Raw genomic sequence first — 25,835 nt, 5'->3', positions numbered from 1 at the left:
TTCAATATTTGTGCTAGGCTCCAAGTCAGCTTGGGGGCATTTCTATTTTAAAATCTGTTTGACGTTCTCAGTAAGAAACGTACCACTTGCAGATCTGTTTACCTCCTGTAATTTCTACAGCAGAGGCTCTGCCATATGTTTACCAATTTCGTGCTTTCATAATACTCAACAGAGCATGCACTTCTAGCTTTGGCTGCAGGTTACTGCTTCCTTACTCAGAATTACTTGGCAAGAAACACATTAACCTAAGCAATTTTGTATTATGCTTTTCTGAGGATTGATGTAGCTTCCTTATTTGGCCTTGTAATGCCATGAACAAAATGGAAAGGGAGATCAATACAGGCAATTCCCCCAGGACCTCCCAAACCTTCAATTAGTCTGGGGTGTATGCCCCTCAGCAGAATGGGCAGCCAAAATCTGCCCCTGTACATTGCAGTCTACAGAAGCACTGCGTGATACTTTCACATGCCTGTGCACAGGTGGGCCCCTTGGAAAAGAGAGCACAGCTCAAGTCTGGACTGACACAAAATTTCAGAAGGGCTGAAGAGCAATGAGGAACCTTCTCCACTCCCAGCCCTGGATTATCTTCTGATCTTTTACTCAGAAAGACTTTGCACAGCTCATTATGTAATGAGCAAATATTGTGCCTTTCTGCATTATAAAGATTTAAGCATACTTCAGTGTTTTTTTCAGAGCACAAGAAAACACACATGAGTTAGAATAAGAATAAGAACAAAAAAGCTAAGTAAACAGGGATTAGAGGCTACTGGGCCTGCTTGGAAATTTTACATTACTCCAGCCTGTGTTCAGAATACAGAATGAGACTGAGACAAATGCTTTATTAAAATATCTTAATACCACACTATGGTGAAATACACAGAACCCACACCCTGTGTGGAAGAGTCTAACACTGAGCAAAGTATTATGAGCAGCAAACAAATTGCAGAGCATGATCAATCACGAGAACAATGTCCAAAAGCAATCAAAATTCATCAGCGAATCACAAGCCACTAACCTAAGCAAGAACAAACTTTTATTCCACTATCATGCCCATCATTACCTTCTTAACCAATAAGAAGCACAGCATGAGCTGAGGTGTTTAGTATTATGTTTGGATCTCTGGGCTGGATTCAGTGCCTGACTTCGCTCTGGATTTACCTTACCTCAGGAAAGTCAGGTAACTGCCTGGTCCTGCTTTCCCTTCCACATCTTTTGGATACAGTTATCTAGTACGTCCTTTCAGAGGAGATAACCAATTTTACTAGAATGACCTCAAGTTAAGATAACAAGAAGAAACAACCTCTAATTTAAGACTGAGCATGGAAAACCCCCAATGCTGAACAGAGACTTGAAATCCCTATAAAAGTGGGATGCAGACAAGCCAAGATGGGGAATCCACCCTCTGCAACCTCATGGAGCACAGACATGCATGTCTGCTCCTCCTCCGCTCCTATCACTCTCAATAAGCCCGGACCTGGACATCCAGTGCTAATATTGAATAACATCTTCTGGTAACTATAATATCTTACTGGAGTAGTTTTGTCTGTATGCTTGTATATGTCTTTCTATGACTGGTGTGTCCAAGCATATGGATCCGCTTCACGTAACCAATAAACATGGCATTTTGCTTTATTCTCTTTTTAAGGTCTTGCTTTTAATTTGAGCTATTGGCAATTTTAAGTAACACAACCAGTCAGTGATTGGAGGGGAGGGGTCCTCCTGCAGCCGATTACGCTGACCGGGAAGTGGCCGTGGCACTTCATCTGGCACTCCCACTCCTCAGCCAGCATTCGCAGGGGAGCACCAGCACTCCTGTCTGCCCCGTCTGCCCGTCGCCTAAGTGGAGAGTGTGACCTGCCAGGAGGTGCACCGAGCTTTCAGGGGATGTACGTGCACCCCCGTGCACCCTCTACGCATCACCACTGCTATGGAATGTAGTTTCTGAATTCCCAGGCAATCACTTTTCCCAGCAATTCCGAATAAACACCACTTCATAACACTGATACCCTGCTATAAACTAGAAAACCAGAAACATCCTATGACACTGTACAATCACTGTAATGACAGATATGTAAGCATTGCATATATTCTATGCAGAATATTTCTGCATTAAGGTCTAGTAAACATACACCAATGTTCAAATGATACATCAACACATGCATATAATTGCACAGACACCAGAAAATAAGATCTGAACAATATACCAGTCACACCAGAAGTCAGAGATAAGCTACCTTCTGGATGAATGATCAATTAAGAACACACACTTAGATGACTATGATACTAGTTGTGTTTTCACAGCAAGAACATGCATTGATTTGCACTTCCTAATTTTGCATTGACACTTAAGGAACTGATCCACCCACGGACTTGAAGGACAACTAGACCTTAACCTGTCTTGATGGAATTTTATTTGAAGAATTTCTTGTAATATTAAATTACTAATGGAAAGCTTTTATAATAAACTCAAGAGACAACACCTGGATGTTACATTCTGCTTAATAACATCTGCAAAATTATAGACCTTTGGGATGAACTTATCCAAAAGAGTTGTCTCCCCTAATTACAACTTTGTTGCTATAGAACTTCCATATACAGCCAGGGTTAGTGACATCTGCAAATGAATTAAACAACTTATCAAATGTTAATACAGGTTTTCTCAGTTGCGTTATATAAGCAAGCAGAATTATCTGGATTCTACATATTGCTTTGCATAGGCTACATTTCAAATTTCTTTGTTAGTGTAGACAATCAAGTATTCTGTTATGGCAGATCCCAGATCAGATGAGTTGAGAATTGCTCACAGGACTGATTTAAGGTCTCTTTCCCATCCCCTCATTCCTATGACCTCTCTGTGCCTATTTAGTCCCCTGCACATGTTGAAGAAAGCTTCAGTCTTTTCTAAATTATATCTGCTGGCAGGAAACTCAATCCACCAAAGTGGTAGACATGATGGATAGGATGTATGAAAATTCTAGTGATGCACGTCTGCTCTAACCACACCCTTTATGCTGGGAGCACAAGGAAGGGACCATCAGCATAGTGTCCAAATACTAATGTACCTTTTATGACCAGTTATACCATTTATATACTAAATTTCATTGGTACCAGGAAATAAATCAGCCATAAACCTCTCAGCTAAAAACCTGGCTTAAAGTATATATTAGCATAGAATGAAACAATGCTTGCTAATGGGAACTTGTGGGCTACTGAAAACACTGATTTGTTTTTCTACTTACTACTAGTTTCAGCTTTAATGCCTAGAAGGTTTCAAAACTAAGATATGAGGACAGGTGGATTTTCAGAATTTATTCTGGATGTTAAAATCAAGCAGTAATTTAATGGCCAGTGAGAATAAGGGAAGCCTGGGAGCAGCTTTTAGAGGTGTGCAACTTCCCCTATGTTGTGAATAAAAAAGGGCCATCATTAATCTGAAATGCTGGTTGTATTTTGGTTGCGAGAGTTCTTGCTTCCTCCTACTTCCCCTCTTCTTCCTTTGTTTATATCTCAGAGGTCACCAACATTAACCACCTCTACCCTCCTCAGTTCAGTCAGTGCCTCAAGCACAGACAGAAGCATTAATTTGGAATTTATTATAGCTAGTAACAATGATGAACATCAATTGAAAGTACTGTGCCTTTAAGGCAGGGTAGAGTGAAGGCACCTTCATGTACTAGTCCTATGACCCAGATGTCCATAATGATTCATTCACTTCACACGTTCAAAAATTTTACCATAAACAAAAATGTTGCCTTTCATTCATCTCCATGTCAATGAATGTTCTGAGGATTAAGGTTAACAGGACCCGCTGCTGCCAGCTCTGTAGCCTGAATAAAGTGATATAATTTGTTCTGCCACATGATCCAAAGACTCTGCTACCAAATGCTGTACTGTTACTACTAGGGAAATTTTCTAAGTTCCAAGGCATGTCCTCATATATCAAAACATGTCTCATACTGAATTGCTTTGCAGTCCATAAATGCATTTTTATCTTCTGGATCACTAACAGTCCTGCTATGTTTATGCCATGAAGGAATACACCCTGGAAGTTTTGGCAGATGAGAGTAACTCTGCATTGACTAGAAATGGAGTTCTGACATTTTATGAGGCATGGAGCACCACCCTGGGTCCTTGCCTAAAGGAACAAAGAAGAAAAAAATATTGTGACTGCAACACTATGGTGGCTGTCATTGGATATATGTTAAAATCCTGCCTTTTTGTAGTTTCTATATATAGAGAATGGATTAAGATGTGGCAAAATAAAGGAAGGGTAGGAAAGAGGGAGGGGGAAGTGGGAAAAATAGAAAGAATATGTTTTGGGCATTGAGAAAGTTTTGTTGCTTTCCTGCTTGAGAATAAAGGCCAAGATTATTTAGCTTGATATTATTGTAATATCCACACTGGTGATTACACAGTGTTTTTACAACAGCAACTCAAAACAACTTTTTGTCACCTTTTTATAGAGCAAGAAAACTGAAATGTTTGTAAAAATAGTAAAACATCTAAACATGTTTTACTAATGCGTAACTATTTAGATGCCTTGAGAAACAGACCGATCTACCTGAACACTCACTTATCCCATTCTTTATTATTTAAATAACTGGATTACCACAGCGCCTAGGAGGTTGGGGCTAGTATTGGACAAACTGAACAAAGATGGTTCCTGCCTCAAAGGCTTCCTATTACAGGACAAAACTAGAGACAACAGATGGACAGACATGGCAATAATAAGCCAGGGTCAGTTACCGATGGACAAGAGTCCTAGGGTACAGACATTACACATTTACTGGTGTAAATGATCAGAAACCAGTCTATACCCATAACAGAACAGATGTTTGGTACACATAGACTGGTTAAAAATGTCAGAACCCAGTCTAAGATTTGCCCCCATGGGTAGAATGTGTGTTCAGTTTGCTACTCATCTAAACGATGCTACTTACAGAAAACTGCATAACTTAGATTCTGCCTCAGGGCTTTTGAATATCTGTACCTAGCCCTAGTGTACAATTGTCTAAGAACCATCAAGTTTTCTGTTTTTGAATTAAGGCAGGGAATAGTCTTAAGGAAGGTTTTGAAAAAAAGTACAACAAGCATATGGCATGTTTACTGCTCCAGTGCATAAAGGACCAGCATGAAGATGAAAGGTGCTGGGACCTTATGCTGGGATCATGAGGTGATCAGAAAGTGCCCTGTCGCTACCTCCTCCCTCATATTGAATGAGAGGTGATAGGCAGAGTGAAAAAGTACCACAACAGGTCTTGAAAGCAAAGATAATAAGCTTATATTTGATATCGGAGCAAGGAGACCTAGCGGACAGAGGCAAACAGCAGGGTGCCACATTCAAGCAGCCTTCAGGGGGAGCTGAGCAGATGAAGCTATTAATTGTCAAGGTCAAAAAAAGATGCAGAAATTGAGGCAAAATGTCTCATTTTGGACAACTCTGGGCAAGAGTTTTAGCTGCATGGATGTCTATGCAAAGCCATATCTTTATGCATGGACGGATGCACGATTGTGGTAAGGAAGGTGCAGCCACACCTCTTTCTTCTGGCTCTGCAGTGAATGTTCAGTGAGCTCTTGGAGCAGCGTGCCTTTTGAACTCGTGTGCCACAGGTGAAGGGGGAATGGCTCCCTCCCCAACCCTACCATGATCCTGGATGCTCATTGTCATGTCAGTGCAGCTCACCAACTAGTTGGCACAAACTCTGGTCACACCTCCTGCTTTCATATGGCTCTGGAATCCAGGGGTGAGCCTTGCTGCCATTTGTATTTATCCCACTAAAGATAAAAAATTAGTCATATAATCAGCATTTTTTTCATAATTTACAATTATGCTTCCTTGAGTACAGGAGGATTTAAAGACTTCTCAGGGTATCTGTCTGTATCTAGGAGCTCTACAATAATTTAGAAGACCCAGTACTATAATCACTAATGTCATTTCAGGACATATTCTGGTCCTACTTATTCAGAATTAGCACTGACTTTTTCTGAAGGTTTGCACATGAACAGATCCACCCACAAACAAATAATATTTGTTAAGTAAAACATATTCAAGATGCTATTACATCACGAAAGGCTAAAATGATTTCAAAATGCAAATCTCATGGCAAAACAGCATGTGAGAAGGAATAATGCTTTTTCCCCCCTCCCCTAATGGAAAAGAAATCAAAATTATATAGTATCTTTCTTCCCACAATAGTCTTCACACTAACTGTTAACATGCAGTTGCAAGATTTTGAGCATTCATTTGGTCTCTTTAGCAAACTCTCAGATACAATTCATTAGCACATCATTCTTCTCTTTAAAGGGATGCAGGACTTTTGTAAGAAAGAAACCTACTGTAATGGACTGCATTGGTAGCCTGAACTCCATTTCCCAGCTGGCTCCTGGGAAAAGGGAAGGAAGCCTGGGGGAAGCTGGGCTTTGGCAGGCAAACCAAGGGTCGGGAAAAGAGAGTGTGTGAGTGAGGGAGGCTGCAATTGGTGAGATGAGCAGCGGAGACTCCAGGGCTGAGGCAAGACTGATCTTAACAGGCTGCAGCTGGTGGAGTGAGTAATGGACCCATAGGAGCTGCAGCTGGCCTGATCCTAATAGGCTGAAGCTGGCAAGACACGCAGGGGAGAGAGCCTAAACATGCAGTGAAGCCAATCCGGTGGGTCACGGCAGAGGGGACCCAATTGTAGCGTCTGGAACAAATGGTAAACATGTGTGCAGAAACATCGAAGGATGGTTTTAAAGCTCTCAGAGTGGAGAGAGAGCTTGAGCATCCCTTGGTGTAAATATCCCATTGCTAGTATTTCTTACTTGCCATTTGGTTACATATTGCGAAAGCATTTTTCTTATTGGATAACTATTATTCCCTTGTGTCATAGGGAGAAGGGCCTAGCAGAGCAATGCTGAGGTGACAACCTCCTGAGAGGCATCCCTGGTGGTTTCCGGGGACAGAGTGGTAGCCTGGTAAGGGCAGGAGGCGGTTTACAATCACCTGCAGGGCCAGTGACGATGTTGATGATAGAGCCATGAGCAAAGCATCAGCTCAGTTTTACAAGTTCATGGTGACTGCAGATTGGCCAGCTGACATCATAAGTGAGAGCTCCAAGCCAGAAAGGAGCAGAGCATTGGAAAGCTGGGAGGCAGGGGAAAGAGCTACATGGCACAAAGGTCCTAGCAAGCACCTTGAGCAACTAAAGGGACCAGTTTCTGAGACGGGAGGCTTGGAGGGGTCTCCAGCCCAGGGATCCCAGTTCCAGAGAGGAGTGAGCAAGGCATGGCACAGGAGAAGGCCAGGGGTTAGCACCACGCTGAAGGAAGCCGCACCGTGCAATGGCAGACATGAATGGCCCTTAAAGTGACAGGATTTGGGAGCACACGGTTTGTTTGTTTTTTGTTAAGATAGCTTTTGTTTTGTTTTAAAGTTTTTGGTGCCCTTTGGGTGACAAGGGCTTGATTAACCAATTGGGCAGAAGCCTGGATAAATTGTGGCTTGGGTTGGATGGAGTTAATGACTCGGGGGCAACGAATGGTTTGAGACCAAGGGAAACAGTTGATTTCAGGAAGATTTTGATTTGTTTAGACTCTGAGGGAATGCATGACTGACAATCACCCGAGGTCACAGAGTGACATGCCAATGAATTAATTGGGACACGAATAGACCATTTGATTTATAAAAAGTTGTTTTATTTATCAATGATCCGAGGAAGTTAATGAACTGTAACTGCCAAAGCATGCAGATTGATTTGCATTTGGATTGAATCAGGACTACGTGAATCATTCAGGTATTGAGAATATTCATTTGTTGTCTCTAATCCATGCACTTCATGACTCTGCTGAATGTAGTAAGGGTGAAGCATGTGCTGAAAGCATTGCCAGCACAGAGCCTATTCCTGGCTAGAAGGGACTGTGGAGTGAATTTCACTTGAAGACCCAGTTGGGGTGTGGGCAGGGTGAAAGGGGAGCAGGTGAACCAGGGGGTGTACTCTGCAAGTGGAACATACTATGGGTCAAACTGTCCGGGCCGAAGAGCTGGCACCCTAGACTCTGGAGCACATAGACCTTGTGGCAAAGTCGTCCTTGGCACCACCACATATACCTTGTTATGTTTATTCCTAGGGTATGAACCTTAATGCTACGTCTATTCCAAATGTATAAACTTTAATGCCTATTTGCCTGTTAGGTTAGCTCCAGTGTATGTATTCTAATCTATTCAGTTAGGTTTATAATCGTATAAGCCCAGTGGCCTTCTTATTTACATACATTTACCTCAATGAACTCCATTAACTTCAGAATTTCTATTTACAACAGTCAACATAAAGAAAAAATTCCAAACCCAAATTTGTTTTTTTTTCCCCATAATATTACTATTTTTGATAGCATCAAGTTGAGGGGAAAAAATGGCTCAATAGCATCAAAGAATCTTGTACCATGTTGGTAAGAATTTCACAGCAGTTTTTCACATTTAATTTGGGCTTGTATTATTAAAAATGTCTTCCAATTACCTTTGTCATTGGTAAGAATAAACCAGGCTATTCTCAATGAAAAATGGCTGCTAGACTACTGTTAAGGTTATGGACAAGAAATATTTGGTGACAGGAGAATGTGGTTTTATCACACAACCCAGTCTTTTAAGTATACATGTCCACAAAAAGCTGCCTCTTCCCAAACTGTAGTGTGCTAGGGAAACTCATCAGAAATGCTGTTGTTTCTTAAGCAAGAAAAGGGGAGAGAGATATTTATAACCATTTTTCCATTTTCAGCATACCTTGGTATTAACCTGGAAAGCCATGAAAATCTTGGAAATTACAGCTCTCATATATATGCTATTGCTGGGTGGATGCTAGAAACAGATTAAGTTGGACTAGAGCCCACCCTTGAAAGACCAGTGTGTCTTGTTACAACTGTACTGCAGGGGCTCCTTGCACCACTTAAGCCCCAAATTAAGTATTTCACATTCTTCATGCTGGGTAATAATGAATAATCTCTGTTCTTATTAATCAGAACTGACTTAAAATACATATTCCTAGTATTCCTAGATATCAGTAAACATATTGACTCAGAGTTGTCAACTCTCTTCATTTTAGAATAAGTCACGGTATTATAGAATTTTCATAAATCCTCAGCTCCTAGTAAACTGTAATTGTCATCTAATCTCACCTATTACTTTCCTTAAAGTCAACTTCTAACCTTTAAGCTTGTGTAAAAAAGCTTGAAAAATATTACCCAAGTGCACCAAGAGGCCAAGAACTTTGTTACACCTTATGCCATGAACCACACAAATGTGGTTGTGGTTAGTGCTAGCTTAGAGTTTGGAGTAGTCACATCCTAAGTCTAGAAACCTCCAACTGTCCCCCACCTGCACAACTGTGACTTACCACTGGAGGCCTGGTGAGCAGAGGTAGGACTAGGAGCTGAAGCTGTGAGTTGCCATTAGAGGGCAGGTGAGCCAGGACAAGCTTCTATCCCTGCTTTCTGGGTGGGGGTGTGAGAAATCCTGGGATGCTGGAGGACTTCAACGTGGGCAGCACATCTGTTGGGAATGGCCACACCTTAATGGCACAAAAGCTGGGTAGTGCAGATCAGAGAGGATTCTGCTCTGGAGTGGCCTAAGCATAACAAGTGTTTAAAACCACAATCCAGGGGTTAAGAGCTCTTTTTATTAATAAATGGAATAGGGTTTTTCTTATTAGAGAAAATGAAACAACATGGGATCAAAATAAAAACAAGATCAGATCATGTTACTTTGTAGTTTTTGAAAACTGAAGATAAGATTTTGGTCATCAGGGCCTCTGTTATAATAAATAGAAAGTAACTACGTTTCTTTCCATTCTTTGAAATATTACTAATAAACTAAATCAATATTAATACTAAATCAACTACATTATGGGGTCAGGAGAGTTATATGACCTTTGGGAAATATTTAATTCTAAGGATTGTGGCTTTAAGTAGCTATTTAAGAAATAGCTGATGGTTTAAATTACTTTTAATTTAGGAATGTGATAATCTGTATTAATTGTTCTCTAAAGTGTGTAATAACATCTGTTTTATGGATAACCAAACCAAAAATGGGCCATAGGTACACTTCTAACGCCAGCAATAATCTAATCTCAAAACAAGATTAGAGATTTTTTAAAACAATATTTAACAATGTACTATAAAAAAATCCTTGGTGTTTTCCTCATATTTCCTGGAATATTTTATAAAACAGAATTGTGTTTTTTGCCATATAACCTCAAGGACATAGAAAAACATGGAATATAAGATTTTGGACACACGTCTACTACTATAGTTTCTGCTACTGTTTTCATCCAGATATTATAACACTCTTGTCCAGAGAACCCAGTTATTTCAAACTTTTAATGAAAACTACTATTTTTAGGGCCATGTGGTTTGCAAAGCAACCTCTATTGCTCTCTAAAGGTTATTTGGTACTAAATGAAAACATAGTTCTGTTTTCTTTTCACACTGGTGATACATTTATAAATATATTTATTATAAATGGTATTTAGGTGTTAACACAATATTTATTTAAGAGCAATGGCTCCCCTAATGAAAAAGATGTGTACAAAGTTATTCTAGCCCTTTAAAATGTCTCCAGGTCACTGGAGGGATACAGTATTGAGCAATGCAGGCTATTATACAGTTTCCTCTATTGCAAGCCAGGAAAAAGCAAGATTAAATAAAGAGGAGAAAGTGATACATATTTTTCTTAAATTTTGGAATGGAGAAACTGTAGTTTCTCTCCTTTCTGTTAGAAGTTCATGGAAACCCATCTGTCAGCCAACTATCTGGTAAGAACTCTGGGGATCAAGGGATAGAGGTAGTTACACTTTATCTCTCTCAATCCCCCAGGAGGAGATTCAGCACAGGATGCTAAAAGTATCAAGATTATATTTTATGATGTTCAATGCTACACACTAGAAGACAGAAGAAGATGGCAGACGAACACAGGGTAGCTGCTCCGTGAGAAAAAATATTGTTATGTATTAGGCTCTAGAGTGCAACTCTACAAAAGCAGGGAGAGAATAGTAGCCCATCCCAGAACAGTTACCCTCAGGTCAAAGATTATCAGGAGGGACAGGAAACATTTCCAGAATGCAGTAGTTGCCAGTAGTTTTACTGACTTACAATTATTTTGAATTATATAGGTAATGGGACTTTATAGAAGCCTACCAAGCTATTTTTACATCAGTTAGAAAAGACTGAACAGAAGGACTTGGAAATACAAGTGATAAGAGTATGACTCAGAGACATGTACTTAATGTGATTAGGGGTGGATCCATGCCAATGAAGTTGCACCCTCCTTTGATTCCTGCTCCAACTAACTTTAACTTTAAAACCAACCACCTGGAAGAGGCAACAGCATTTCTATTCAGGCAGTGCTGAGATACTGAATTGATTCCATGGCTCATTATTAGGGACCTACTTAACTTGCAGTGAGACAAAGCCATTTTCATGACTTTGTTCCAGCATGAAAAAGCCCAGGGGAGAAGGGATGAGGAAGCAGCAACCATCTTGATTGCTGACTGCCCTTCATCTGGCTCCTGCCACTCAGTACTGATTGGCAGAGAGGCTCTGGGTGGGAAAGAAGGAGGCGAGGCAGCTGCCATTTTGTCTCCTGGCCCCCTTCATGCTGCCCCACCAGCCAGCGCCTTCTCCCGGGTGGCCTGATAGGCCTCTCTGGGACGAGAAGACTTAATCAAACTTATTTTTAAAAATTTTTTTCCCCACGGATTTTGCAGACAACCCTGGATTTTGTGGTTTGTGGTGAAACTGCAATTTAGGTAGGTCCCTAGTCATTATCATCTCCCAGATTCCTGAAACTCTCTCCACTCCACACGAATTAATGACCTTTTACCCTTTTTAATGGCCTTGATGATAAGCTATTCAAACTATTCTTTCTTCTGAAATATTGCAGTCTGTTAGCCATTGCTAGCAATTTCTCTTTTATTCAACACTTAGTAAAGGTTCTAATTTCTTTTTAACTGGAGAAAAATGTGCTGTATTGTATACACTGATGTTCCACACCATCTGCACCTCCCTTTTCAAAAACCTAGATCTACCCATGGATATGGTCATAAAAGAAGACAACGTGAACTAACATATATCACTCAAGATATTTCCAGCAGAGATATTAATGACAGCACTTATTAATATTACAAAATGCTTAGATGCAGGAGTAGAGGTTATTGTCATTTTCTTGGACTATAGCAAGGCCTTCAATACGGTATCTAATGCTATTCTCATAAATTAAGAGGCCATGACATAGATGTTTACATGGTCCAGTGGGTGGCAAATTGGCTTAGCGGTCACACTCAGAGAGTGGTAGTAGATGAGTCAGTATCAACCTGGAAGGATGTGGGCAATAGGGTACCGCAGGGTTCTGTCCTTGGACCTGTACTCTTCAATATCTTCATCAGTGACTTGGATGTGGGTGTGAAGTGTACTCTGTCCAAGTCTGTGGATGATACTAAATTGTGGGGTGAAGTGCACACTCCAGAGAATAGGGAACGATTGCAGGCAGACCTGGACAGGTTAGAAAAGTGGTGGTACATAATAGGATGAAGTACAACAAGGACAATTGGAGACTGCTACACCTAGGGTGCAAAAATACCCAGCACATCTACTGGTTAGAAAGTGACCCTTTCAGCAGCACAGATGCGCAAAGGGATCTCAGAGTCATAGTGGACTCCAAGATGAACATGAGTCATCAGTGTGACGAAATCATCAGCAAAGCTAACCGCACTTTATCATGCATCAGCAGATGCATGACGAATAGTTCCAAGGAGGTGATACTTCCCCTCTATGTGGCACTGAACTTGAGAAGGTCCAGAGGAGGTCTCTCGTATGGTTAGGGGCTTGCAGGACAAGACCTATGAGGAGAGACTGAGGGACCTGCATCTCTTCAGCCTCTGCAAGAGAAGGTTGAGAGGTGATCTTGTGGCTACCTACAGATTCATTAGGGGGATACAGTAAGGGATCAAAGATGCTCTGTTCACCAGGGCGCCTCTTGGGGTAAACAAGGAACAATGGTCACAAACTGACAGAAAGCAGATTTAGACAAGATATCAAGAAAAACTTTTTCATGGTAAGGATGGCCAAAACATGGAATGGGCTCCCAAGGGAGGTAGTGCTCTCCCCTACCTTTGGGGTCTTCAAGAGAAGGCTGGATAGGCATCTGGCTAGGGTCATCTGACCCCAGCACACTTTCCTGCCTAGGCAGGGGGGGTCAGACTCAATGATCTGTTGGGGTCCCTTCTGACCCTATCATCTATGAATTTATGAATCTTTGAATCAGTTCAAAGTGTTGGTGACTTTTCACCTGGAATCCTATGTATAGCTGTGATCATACATACTTTAAAAAATGAATTTAATTTGGAATAGTTGTATAGCAGGGGGTTTCAACCTTTTTTTTTTGGGTCTAAGTACCCCTGGCAGCCAGACGCTGAGGTGGGGTAGCACATGGCCAAACACTAAGTAGTGGAAGTAGCACACAGCCAGATGCTGTGTGTTTGTTGGGGGTGGGTAGCACTCATCTAAATGCTGAGTGAGGGGGTAGCATGTGGCAAGACATGGAGCAGGGAGGCAGTGATGGTGCGTGTGGATGGAATGGCACCACCTCCCAGGAGGTAGGGCAGGGATGCTCATGGGCTGGGGTAAGGGCGGTGGTACATCTCTGTGGGGAGAGGAAGCTCATCGGACTAGTGTGTAGCAGTGGTGGTGACTGCATGTGAGCTTCCCTACCCTGCAGAGGGATGCTGCTGCTCTTGCTCCACCCTAGCCCTGCTCCTGGGAGGCAGTGGCACTCCGTCACTGCCTGTCCATGCATACTCCCTTGGGCTGGTCCAAGTACCTCTGTGTGTATGCCTACCTCTGGTTGATAACCCCTGGTGTATAGAATATTTATCTGAATGACATGGGAAACACAGTATGCAGGCACAATGAACGTGGGAATAGGTTGTATTACTTTGAAACAGTGCAAAAAACTTGGAATGCAGAAATTAGTTTAAATCTTTCACTAGACATTTCTCTAAGCAGGATTCTAGCATCTAAATTCATCAGAAGTTGACTTTGGATGAAGCACTTTTCTGCTTGCCTCTTGAATATGGATTATAAGAAATATTCTTTGTGAATCATGTCTGCACACTTCTAGAGGGGACTTGTTGGCAGGGTGAATTTCACCAAACCACATTCCAATTTTTAAGGTGCTAGTTTTCTCTGGTAACTAAGGAGTTTCAGTTTACCTTTGCTAATATTTGTCATTGTGAAATAGAACAATAGGCTGTTCACTTCTGTATGTCTGTAACTTTAAAAAATGCAAGTCAGCACCCATTCACAAGCACATTATGAAACCTTGCTTCATCTCCAAGTGGATGTAAGATGATGTTCTGTAGTGATTTATGGTGATTCAAGCAAAGACTCAAACCCCAAACATGCTCCTACATATATATTGCTCTATTTCAATTAGTAATAATACATAGCTGGTGTAATAACTATACTCATCCAAATTCTATTGCTAGATAGAGCAGGGGTATCACTCATCTGGCCCCATTCAGCCCTGATTAAGCCAAGATACAATTTGCATCATAACAGGCATATCACAGGTGTTTAAAAGCTAGGCAATTAAGTTGAATTAGTCATGATTGTTTTGAGGCAAAGAGTTAATCTGAATAATTCAGAGGTACTTAATATGGGACAATGAGCTTGTCCAGCCAAAAGGTCTGGGGCTTGCTGTGACACAAAAAGGTCAGGTGAGAATCAAGCTAGTTGCCTGTCTTTAATGTCTCAGATCCATGGGCAGCATCAGGGACCAGATTTTATGGCTCTGTGGGCCACATCCAGCCAGTGGGCTATATCTTTATCACCCCTGAGTTAAAGGAACTAAATAAAAAAAAACTGCAGTCACTCAGACTCTACTACTGTTACTTGCATTGAGTAGAAACACACTCCTGGAGCAGCCCCATTAAAGCCAGTGAGATTAACCACTGAAAAACAAGACTGGAAGGGAGCTCAAGAGAGGTTGTCCTGTGCTCCAAGGAGGGCTCAACAATACCCAAACCATTCCTGACAGATGCTTGTCATTCCACACATTTTCCAGGACTTAACTTTTCCATGTTGTTTTTACTGTAGGAAATTCCACCCCCCCCCAATGTCTAACCTACTACTTTGCTTCAATTCATTCCCTCTTTTCCTAAACCTAGTAGACACAAGTCCATTCTGCACTAATATTTTTAACATATTATGATGCTCTTACAATGTCCCTCATAACAGGTCTTTTATCTACAGTAAAGAATTGCAATTCTTTTCATCTTTTCTCAAAGATCATGTTTCCTAGACCTCATATCATTTTGGTTGCTTTCCTCTGACTGCCTACACTCTTTCTTGAAGCTTTGTTCCCAAACCTGGACAAGGGTGTCAGATGAGTTAAGGTTAATGTCTGGGTTTTCCCAGACATGTCCTCTTTTTGTGTCCTCCCATCTCTGCCTGGGCAGTTTTTTTAAATATTAATAAATGTCTGGGATTTTGCATTGCCTTTGCTCAGCATCAAAGCTGTTCCCAGCACTTCCTGGCTTGCCCTAGCAAGGAGCTGCTTGGGGCTGAGGGCAGCGGGGAAGGGCGATTGGAGTCAGGGGCATCACATGCGTCTCACATATGCTCTGGCATTTGCAGGCAGGTAAGTCTATGAGGGCAGGAGGGCAGGGTTTGGAGGGCTAGGGCTAGGGCTTGTCAGTGTGTGTGTGGAGGAAGGGTGCCTCCCATCACTGGGGAAAGCTATCCAGGCACTGGGGTTGCAGCAGAGAGGGGAGGTGTGGGTGGTGTGTCTGCCTCTCCAGTGGGGAGAGGGACCTTTTGGGGGGGGGGAGGCAGCAGACAGCTGCAGCTAGTGGCAGTAGGGCCAGTCCCTTTGCTCCCGGGGGTGAGACAGTTGCTGAAGAGCTGTGACTTGGGAGTGAGGGGGACCAGTGGTGCAGGAGGACAGCTGTGGGTTAGGAGTGCAGGCACAGGCAGGGCCAGGGGGCTGCAGGTCAGGAATGTGGAGTATCAACAGGGATGGAGGGAGCTGCAAGTTGAGTGAAGGGTACCAGCATGGTCTGGGAGGGAGGGTACTGTGAGTCGTGAGTGAGGGGCAGCAGCAGGGCTGGAGGGGTGGGGCTGTAGCTTGGAAGTGAAGGGCAGCAGTAGGGGATGGGCATATCACTGTCCCCCTGCAATAAAATTGTCCCCCTGCAATAAAATTAACACCGCCCCTCCCCACATCCTCTTTTTTAAAATTGGAAATGTGGTAACACTAAGATGAGTCAAGTTCTGAGAAAAATTGAAGCATCGCTTTGCATGTCTTGTATAAAATACTATTGTATCACATATCCCAGTTTCGATTATTATTATTGTTCATACGTCCCAGTTTTGTATTTTTGAAATACAATATGACATTTGTAGTTGTAGTTTTTGTTGGTTTTTGTAGTTGTAGTATTTTTTTTAAACAATATGATCTTTTATGGGGTCAGAGGAGAGGTGAGCTGAAGTGCTCTGGGTCAAGATACAAGGGGGACATGGGGAGAGGGATTTAATGGTGGAGATCTACTACAGACCCCCCAGCCAAGGGGAGGAGCTGGACCGGCAATTTTCAGGCCAGCTTGCAGAGGCATTTAAGGCAAGGGATGTAGTTGTTATAGGTGATTTAAATTACCTGGACATCTGCTGGGAAGAACAGTCAGCCAGGTTGGACTGTTCCAGGAGGTTCCTGGTGAAGATACAGGACCTCCACTTAATTCAGAAGGTGCACAATCCCACCAGAAGAAATGCACTGTTGGACCTGGTCCTGGCCTCAGGTGAAGACCTGGTAAGGGGCCTCCAGGTTCTTGACCACCTGGGTGATAGCGATCATCGCTTGCTGGAATTCACCATCCAGCGCAGGGTGTCAAGGGCCTGCAGCAAGGCGGTAGCCCTAGACTTCAAGAGGACCAACTTCAATGAGTTGAGGAGATTAATGGGAGAGGTGCTGGGGTTCTTGAGAGCAGGGGAACTCAGTGCCCAAGATAAGTGGTCGTTCCTTAAGAAGACGATACTCAGAGCCCAAAGGGTGACCATCCCAACAAGAAGCAAGGGGGCAAGAGTGCCCAAAAGCCCCCCTGGCCCACCAAGGGCGTCTGGGAGTGTCTGATTGCCAAAAAGGCAGTGTACACCCGGTGGAAGGGGGGTGCTATCACCAAAGAGGAGTATACCTCCTCTGCTCAGGCCTGTAGGGGGGCTGTCAGAAAAGCTAAGGCGGACATAGAGCTAGGACTAGCGTCCAAGATCAAGGATAATAAAAAGTCCTTTTTCAAATATATAGGGAGGATGAAGAAAGCACTGGGAAATGTGGGGCCCCTGCAAGATTCTCTGGGCAATCTGGTGGTTGCACCAGGGGAGAAAGCAGATCTCTTTAACCAATTCTTCACCTCTGTTTTCTTGTGCAGGGACCGGGACTTCCCCAACATGATACAAGACAGACTCAACGGGAATGCCTCCAGACTTCAGGTTGGGGAGGACCAGGTTAGAGAGCTTCCGGAAGGTCCAGATGCTCTCCACCCCAGGGTGTTGAGGGAGCTAGCAGGGGTTATTGCAGGGCCTTTGGCATGGAGTGCTCGTGGTGCTTGGGCCAGGTGCCAGATGATTGGAGGATAGCCAACGTGGTCCCCATCTTTAAGAAAGGAAGGAGGGAGGACCCGGGCAACTGTAGGCCCATCAGTCTTACCTCAATCCTAGGGAAACTCTTTGAGAAGATCATCAAGGAGCACATCTGCAATGGGCCAGCTTCAGGGATGATGCTCAAGGGCAACCAGCACGGTTTCATTAGGGGCAGGTCATGTCAGACCAACCTGATTGCCTTTTATGATCAGGTCACAAAAGCATTGGATGCAGGTGTTGCCGTGGACGTAGTCTTTCTGGACTTCAGCAAGGCCTTTGACACCGTCTCCCATCCCACCCTCATTAAAAAACTAGGCGACTGTGGCATTGATGCTTACACAGTCAGATGGATTGCAGATTGGCTGAAGGGTTGTACTCAGAGGGTGGTGGTGGACGGTTCACATTCGACCTCGGGGGAGGTGGGTAGCAGAGTCCCCCAGGGCTTGGTCCTTGGGCCCGTGCTGTTCAATTTCTTTATCAGTGATTTGGACGGTAGGGTAGTAACCAGCAGCACACTTATAAGAGGGGAAACTCCCTTCTTGATAGCATGGAGGCAGAAAGGGATCTTGGAGTCATTATTGACTCCAAGATGAACATGGGCTGACAATGCGAGGTCACGGTTCGCAGGGCTAACTGGACCTTGTTGTGCATCCACAGGTGCATCTCAAGTAGGGCCAAGGAGGTGATCCTCCCCCTCTACGTGACACTGGTCAGGTCACAGCTGGAGTACTGCGTCCAGTTCTGTGCACCCCACTTCAGAAGGGATGTGGACAACATTGAGATTGTCCAGAGGAGGGCCACCCGCATGATCCGGGGACAACAGGGCAGACCCTACAATGAGAGACTGCAGGGCCTGAACCTGTTCAGCCTTCACAAGAGATGGCTGAGCGGGGACCTGGTGACTGTTTATAAACTCACTAGGGGGGACCGGAAGGGTTTGGGAAAGACCTAGTTTCCCCTAGCGCCCCCTGGCATAACAAGGAATAATGGCCACAAGTTCTTGGAGAGCAGGTTTAGATTAGACATCTGTAAGAACTACTTCACAGTTAGAGCAGCTAGGATCTGGAACCAACTTCCAAGGGAAGTGGTGCTGGCTCCTACCCTGGGGATCTTTAAGAAGAGGCTTGATGCCTACTTGGCTGGAGTCATCTGAGCCCAGTTTTTCTCCTGCCCAGGCAAAGGGTCTGACTTGAAGATCTACAATGTCCCTTCCGACCCTATGTCTATGATTCTATGATTTTGGATGCATGATCTTCTATAACCATTTTCTGAAAAAGTATCTCCTAGCCAGGCATTTTCCAATTTTTATTTGTGTAATTGATTATTCCAACTTAAGTGCAGTTCTTTGCACTTCTAGTTATTAAACTGCATCCTATTTATTTCTGACAATTTCTCCAATTTGCTAGCATCATTTTGAATTCAAGTTCTGCCTTCAAAGTACTGGCAACCCCTTTCCAGCTTGGTATAATCTACAGATTTATAAGCATTCTTTATTTTATCATCCATGTCTTTAGTGAAAATATTGACTGTTGCTGATCCCAGGAGAAATCCTTATCGAAACCCACTTTATACAACTACCTAGTTTGACAGTGAGCTATTGATAATTATTCCTGAGGAAGGTATTCCAACCAACTGAGCACATAGTATATTCATCCAAACCACATTACATATCTCATAAGCATGCTAAGGAAATCTAAAAACAGTGTCATAAGGTAATGACAAGGTGAGGTATGAACATGTAAGCACAGAAGAATCCTTTCCAAATTTTTTTTTACTTTGGGTTTGATTAAAAAACAAGATTAACATTTCTTTCAGATGCAACAGCTATGAACGATAATGAACTGAATCAAGAATTTTTTTGGTGATTGATTTTTTTTTTTTTTTTTATTGGGCCAACTGTATATTTGGCATAAAATTAGACAAGTTTTCTTCAGATGACCAGATGACCTAAGGAATGCTTTGTATTTGAAAGCTTGTCTAATTCAACCCCAACCATACAGTTGGTCCAGTACAAGTTGCCACCCCCGCCACCAAATCCTTGCCGCATGCATAATTCCTGGACTGTCATGACTGTATTACTCTAACACTACTAAGAAAGTGAATCCTATGAATTCCAGTCCAAAAATATCCTGCCTTTAATCTGGTGCATAATAAAGAAAGACAGAATCACTCCTAGCTTAGGGTAACACAATAGAAAGGTAATACAGATTTCATTTTATTGGCATAAATATCCATTTCTCCAATGGGTCTTCTCCTTTAGGGCCTAGCACCATTTGATCTGAGCCACTAAAGCCCATGGGCTACATTTTTGTAATCTATGAGCTGGGATATTCTACCATGGAAACAAAACTTGTGTTATCTTCAGTGACTAATGTGTCCTTCCAGCACAAACATAAGTAGCTTTAAACAATGTCAATCATGATTAGCATAATATTTTGAGTAAATTTCCACGAGTAAGTAGAGGCATCAGATTATGAGTTCCATATTTAAATCAACAGACACTTGCTTTAATATAACTTCAAGTATGCATCTACATTTGAGAGAACTCTTCATTTAAAATGCCTTATGCTAGCTGCCAGGCACAGAGCAGCCTATTGGTTGAAGCCTGAATATGGATCTGAGTAGTGAAATTTTTCACACAGCTACATCCCAAGAAAAGTGATGTCAACAAGTCCTCACTAGCAGAGACTAAATTAAAGAGTACTTACTGAGCATACCATCCCAGTTCCTTCAGTTATGGTGCCCCCTCAATTCTTTCATAATCCATCCCTGAAGGACACTACCTCAGGATTTTATAGACTCACCCTACAAAATACCAGGTGTAATGTGAATGTAATGTGTTTAACAGCAGGTAGGACCAGGAGGCAGTTTGCAAAGCTGTAAAGACTTAACTTGGACTACAGGAAGCTGGAGGATGGACTGAAGAGAAGAGAGACCAGTGTGCACATGGAACCTGGTCAGCCCTACACAGGAGGAGGGCATAATTGAGCTGGAGATCCCACTGGCACGGTCAGTCAGGACTCTGTGGTCTGAAGGAGCTGGACTCAGACTTAGGGGCAAGTGCAGGCTGCTGTTTGAGCACTCTGGGACTAAAGGCTTGCTTGGGGACACCTCTGGAGGTTGGGAGGAAACTAGGGTAATAAGTATGTTACCACAGTATTGTTTCTCTATATTTTACCTGTTCCCTCTCTTTGGCTTCATGGTTTCTGACCCTAACCTATATGATTTTCCATTTAAAAGTGGGAATGCCTTCTTGTCTCATGTCACTTTCTAGAGCTGCAGGCTTGGCACAAATTGTTGATTGAAGTGGGATTCTGAAGTGGGGGGCTCTCTCATAAGTGAGGGAAATAGGAATTGGTGGTCACAGGAAATGAGGCACAGAGCAAACTGTTGCAATGAGAGCATATATTCTGTTTGTTGTGTGGGTATTTGATTAAGGAAGACGAGTACTAGGGAGGAGGGGGTACCTCTAGTTGGAGGGGAAAACACATACCTCCCATCTAGTGTCTTAAGGCCTGTATTCCATCCAGCACCCTATAGCAGGCAAAAACAAGAATGGGGCGAACAATCTGAAATGGCAGCTGAGTTAAATGGGTGGAATGAGACCACTAAGCTAAAATTCCTGAGCTTAGTGCTCACAGAGAAGGCCAGGGAGTGAAGCCAAATAAGTACCTGACCAGGGCCCTCAGGAATGCTTTGGAACTAGGTGCAGGCCCTGACTGGGCTCATGCAACTTTCTTTAATTGTAAGAAAACTTCAGCAGAGTCAGTGGAAGAGTTTGGTATTGCCCTAAGATGATTAGCTGTAAAGACCTTTCCATAAGTTGGCCCTGAGATGCAGGACCTGCTGGCCTGCGACCAGGTCATCAGTATAGACTTTAGTGGGAAGAAGAGCATCCAGCTTCAGCTGGGGAAGCCGCATAGCTTGGATGTTTCCATAAAGCAAGCCACTGAAATGGAGGTGGTGAGAAAACTGGAAGCCCTAGTTATCTAAAGTCCTGAGAATGAGGTGGTGATTGTTAATATTGCAGGGTTGGAATACTACCTAAAGGGAAAGCTAAGAGAAGTTCCTTGCCAGTTCCTCCTAGATTCAAGTGCCTAGGTACCACTGTACATAGCCACGTATAGGAAAAGCTACAGCAGAGACAGAAAGAAGTCTTTAGCCCTGTAGGCTTATGATCAAGGCAGCCAATGGAGAAGCACTTCCAATTCTGGAAGAATGGGGTACAATCATCAGCATCCAAGGCCTACAGCCCCCATGTAAAATCCTTGTAGCAAAGATGTCTTGTTAGGCACCCAGTTTCTAAAAAATTATAAGGTCACTATAAACATTCATGTTCCTTTCTGGGGAGGTGTTTCCCTTATATACCACAGATGGCCAAGTAAGGGTATATGAAGTGGTAGTGGAGAAGAATCTAATGAATGAGGATTCCTGGTTGGAACTGCAATGGGTGAGAGCCACAGGAGTGAAATTCCAGTGTGGGTTGCTAATACATTAGTAGAACCCCAAAGATCACATATCAGACCACACTGATTGGGCTGTTTGAGACAGATGTGGCTGTCCTGCAGGATGACCCTGGAACAGAGGGGTTGGTTGCTATAAGAGTACTGAGGTCAAACAAGAGCCCAGACCTTAGAGAGACAGGTGATAACCTTCAATGGAATTCAAGAAAATTGGAACACAAGTTCAAGGTAAATTATCATGGTTTAGAGCCTGAGCAAGTGGAGGCAGTGCAATAAGTCATATTGGAATCAGCAGATGCACTTAGCCTTGGAGATCGTGACCTAGAACATATAGGTTTAACTAAGTACCAGATTAATACTGGCAAGGCCAATCCTGTTAAACAGGGGCTTCAAAGAGTACCCATCCATTTACAGCAGGATTTTGATCAGCAGTTGAAACCAAAGAGGTATCATCAGGCCCTCTGCCAACCCATGGGCTGCCCCTGTGGTGTTGGTGCAGAAGAATGGGGAGGTGTGCCAAGGTGTGTGGGTCTGTGTGCATTATTGTAGACTGAATGATGTTATTGTTAAGGTTGCTTACCTGTTGTCTTGAATCAATGACACAGTAAACCTCCTGGCCAAAGCTTGATTGTTCTCCACTCTTGATCTGGCTAGTGGTTACTAGCCAGTGGAAGTATATCCAAGGGACAAAGATTAGTCAGCTTTTTGCATTAATAGACTTTTTGAATTTAATGCCTTTTGGTTTATGTAATGCTCCTAGTACATTTCAGAGATTAATGGATATTGTTTTAGCAGATTTGCAAGGGACAGCCTGTCTGGTGCACCTGGATAATATCATTGTGAAAGACTAAACCTTTCAGGAGCAATTGCAGAAACTGAAAGCATTGTTTACGAGGATAAAGGAAGCCAACTTAAAAATTAAACCTACCAAATATCAACTTTTCTGCAGTGAAGTGAACTTTCTGGGACATGTGATCTCCATGAAGGGGATAGGCCCAGATCCAGAGAAGGCAGAGGCTGTTAGGGACTGGCCAGTACCTCAAAATGTAACAGAACTATACAGATTCTTGGGTTGGGCCTCCTATTATAGAAGATTTGTAGCAGATTTTGCTACCATTGCAAACCCTTTACATAAGCTCTCCGATAAGGTGAAGTTTATCTGGATCAGGAAATGTCAAGACACCTTTTATAGAGCTAATGGTGGTTGATGTCATCGCCTGTCTTAGCGTAGCCTGACCTTCAGTTCTCGTTCTTATTAGACACTGATGCAAGTGATGTTGAAGGAAGCCAGGAAAGGATACTGGCTTATGCAAGGCGCGCATTAAACAAAACTGAGTGCTAATATGCAACTACATGAGAGGAACTGTTTACTGTGGTGACATTATTAGAAATATCAAAAAATGTGCAAACCCTGTATGATATCTGAGCAAAATTTTGCAAACCCTCTATGATATCTGGGCTTTCTTAAGGTCCAGTCTTGGCATTTCTGGTTAGGCTGGACAACATCTGTTAAGGACTGGTGCAGGTCATACAAGGTCTGTGGTACCTGCAAAGGACCAAAGAGTAATATTAGGACTCCCATTGTCTCCATATAGGCTGGAAGACCCCTGAAAATGACAGCAATAGATATTCCAAGTCCTCCTACCCCTTACACCCCATAGAAATATATTTGTTTTAGTACTGGCTAACTATTTTTCCCAAGTGGGAAGAAGCATACACTCTCTTGGCTGAGCTGGAGGCCCTGCCTGTGGCAAGGGTGCTTGATGAGAGATTTGTGTGGTACCATGGTGTACCTCACTCCCTCCACACTGACCAGGGGAGAAATTTTCAATCTCAACTATTTTATCATGTATATGACCTTTTGAAAATCAACAAAATCTGCACCACCCTGTGTAACTATCTGATGAATTGGTAGAATTATTCAACCATACTCTGGTTGACATGCTGTCTTCCTTCATCAAAGACAATCAGGTGGAGCGGGATGAGTTACTCCCTAATGTCATGGAGCAGTATGCAATGATCTATGGGATATATACTAGCTATGGTGTTGTTTGGACAGGAGATCTGCTTGCTGGTTGATGTTGTCTCTTGAGTAAATATATCTGAAGAATTTAGTAATCCATTTGAATGTGCTATGAAGATGGTAGAGTACCTAAATTCAGTAAGCCAACCTGTTAAGAGACATCAGGATACAGCCACACAAAGGCAAAAAAGTACTATGACCTCAGGGTCACTGGACCAGGAGAGTTGAGGTGGGTATGGAACCAAACCAGGAGGAGGGGTCAATGTCAAAAGTTATGTAAGAAGTTCAGTAACCCTTACAGGATATTTTCATCATGAATGCAAAATAGCTATAACAGTACTAACACTGTGCATCATGACTAGTTCTAAACACAGAACCATGTGTGTCTCAGAGCTCTGGTGTCTTTTGCCACTTCTGAAACTCTTCCCTAGCCCCTTCTACAATCATCCATGCCAATACTTTCTATCATAAGCCTTTCCTTTTCTTCCCAGTAGGAACTCACAGGCCACTCTGCCAGATATCAGGGCGGCTAGGGTCTGGAACCAGCTTCCAAGAGAAGTGGTGCAGGCTCCTACCCTGCGGGTGTTTAAGAGGAGGTTAGATGCACATCTTGCTGGGGTCTTTCCTGCCATGGCAGGGGATCGGACTAGATGATCTGCTCACGTCCCTTCTGACCCTAGAAACTATAAGATTGTTCCCCCTTAGCTGTCTGAGGTAGATCGGGGCAAAGTGGCTTTCCCTGGTCTTCCTACTTCATTTTAGATGAGTCAACTGGCAAGCTCTTCAGCTAACCTCCTGGCTCTTTGCTTTCTCTAGCCCTTTGGCTCAGAAAAAAAATCCACTAAGCACATCCTTCTCTTGCTTCCCTATTCCAACTTCTCCCATCTTCCAACTGTGGCTATCCAGTATGGGGATGTCAGGAAGCCATCCTTTCTCCTGGGCACACTTCTGCTCTTGTTATTTCAGCCTTCTTCACTTGAGGAAGGTCCTAAACTGAAGCTGGGGTAGAGTTGAAAATCTATTAGGTTTTTCTGTATTCTACTATTTCACAGAATTGTAGCTTTAAAATAAATTTAAAACTTCTTGGGAGTAGTAAGTGAACCTGCACATTGAAGGACATAGTATAAAACATTCAAGACAGTACACACTGGCCTTGTAATTGCTTTTTTAATGCACATCAATTTTGAAAAGAACACTCAATGTTGTTACAGTAGTAAACCCCTGCATGAGCAAGCTCCATCTCTGATTCCTATATTAAAATCTAGAAAGAACCTTTGATCAGGCAAGGATAGAATATAGAAAAAATTATATACACATTTATGTGAGACAAATTATGCTCCCCCACAATTCCCTCTACATAAAATGCCCATCAGGTTGTGTCCTCTAAGATTCCCTTCCTTATTTGTCCTGCTGATATAATTATAAGATTGCTTGAAAATGAGGGAACAATCTGTTCGCCCATTCAGCATTTTAAGATAGATTAATTTGCAAGCAACACTTAATGGAAACTAAATCACATTCACAATATAACAACATAATTTTGAAACATCAAAAGACTTTTGCAATTAAATACTTACACATCCCTGCTCTTGGAGATTATAGCACCAATAAGAGACTTCTTTTGTGTTTTAATTTCTCCATAAAAAAAAAAAAACTGTGATGGAATTTAGCATTTAGGAAAGTGAGGGACC

The 25,835-nt window shown here is 42.7% G+C and overlaps 1 protein-coding gene and 1 long non-coding RNA gene across 2 annotated transcripts in view; one reads left to right on the top strand and one right to left on the bottom strand.

Moving 5' to 3' along the window:
- ROBO1 (roundabout guidance receptor 1) overlaps positions 1 to 25,835 on the bottom strand; it is a 796,429-nt gene that overhangs the window by 714,318 nt on the left and 56,276 nt on the right. The gene's annotated exons all lie outside the window — the stretch shown is intronic.
- LOC149874315 (uncharacterized) lies at positions 6,449 to 25,432 on the top strand. Its single transcript, XR_016439918.1, has 3 exons — positions 6,449 to 6,695; positions 17,448 to 17,523; positions 20,507 to 25,432. It is a non-coding gene; the product is annotated as an uncharacterized LOC149874315 (long non-coding RNA).

Source organism: Crocodylus siamensis, chromosome 1, assembly GCF_052110815.1.
Source record: "Crocodylus siamensis isolate JL-2025a chromosome 1, ASM5211081v1, whole genome shotgun sequence".
NCBI classification, from domain to species: domain Eukaryota; kingdom Metazoa; phylum Chordata; order Crocodylia; family Crocodylidae; genus Crocodylus; species Crocodylus siamensis.
The sequence above is the reverse complement of the archived record's forward strand: the minus strand, read 5'-3'. Positions and strand labels throughout refer to the sequence as shown.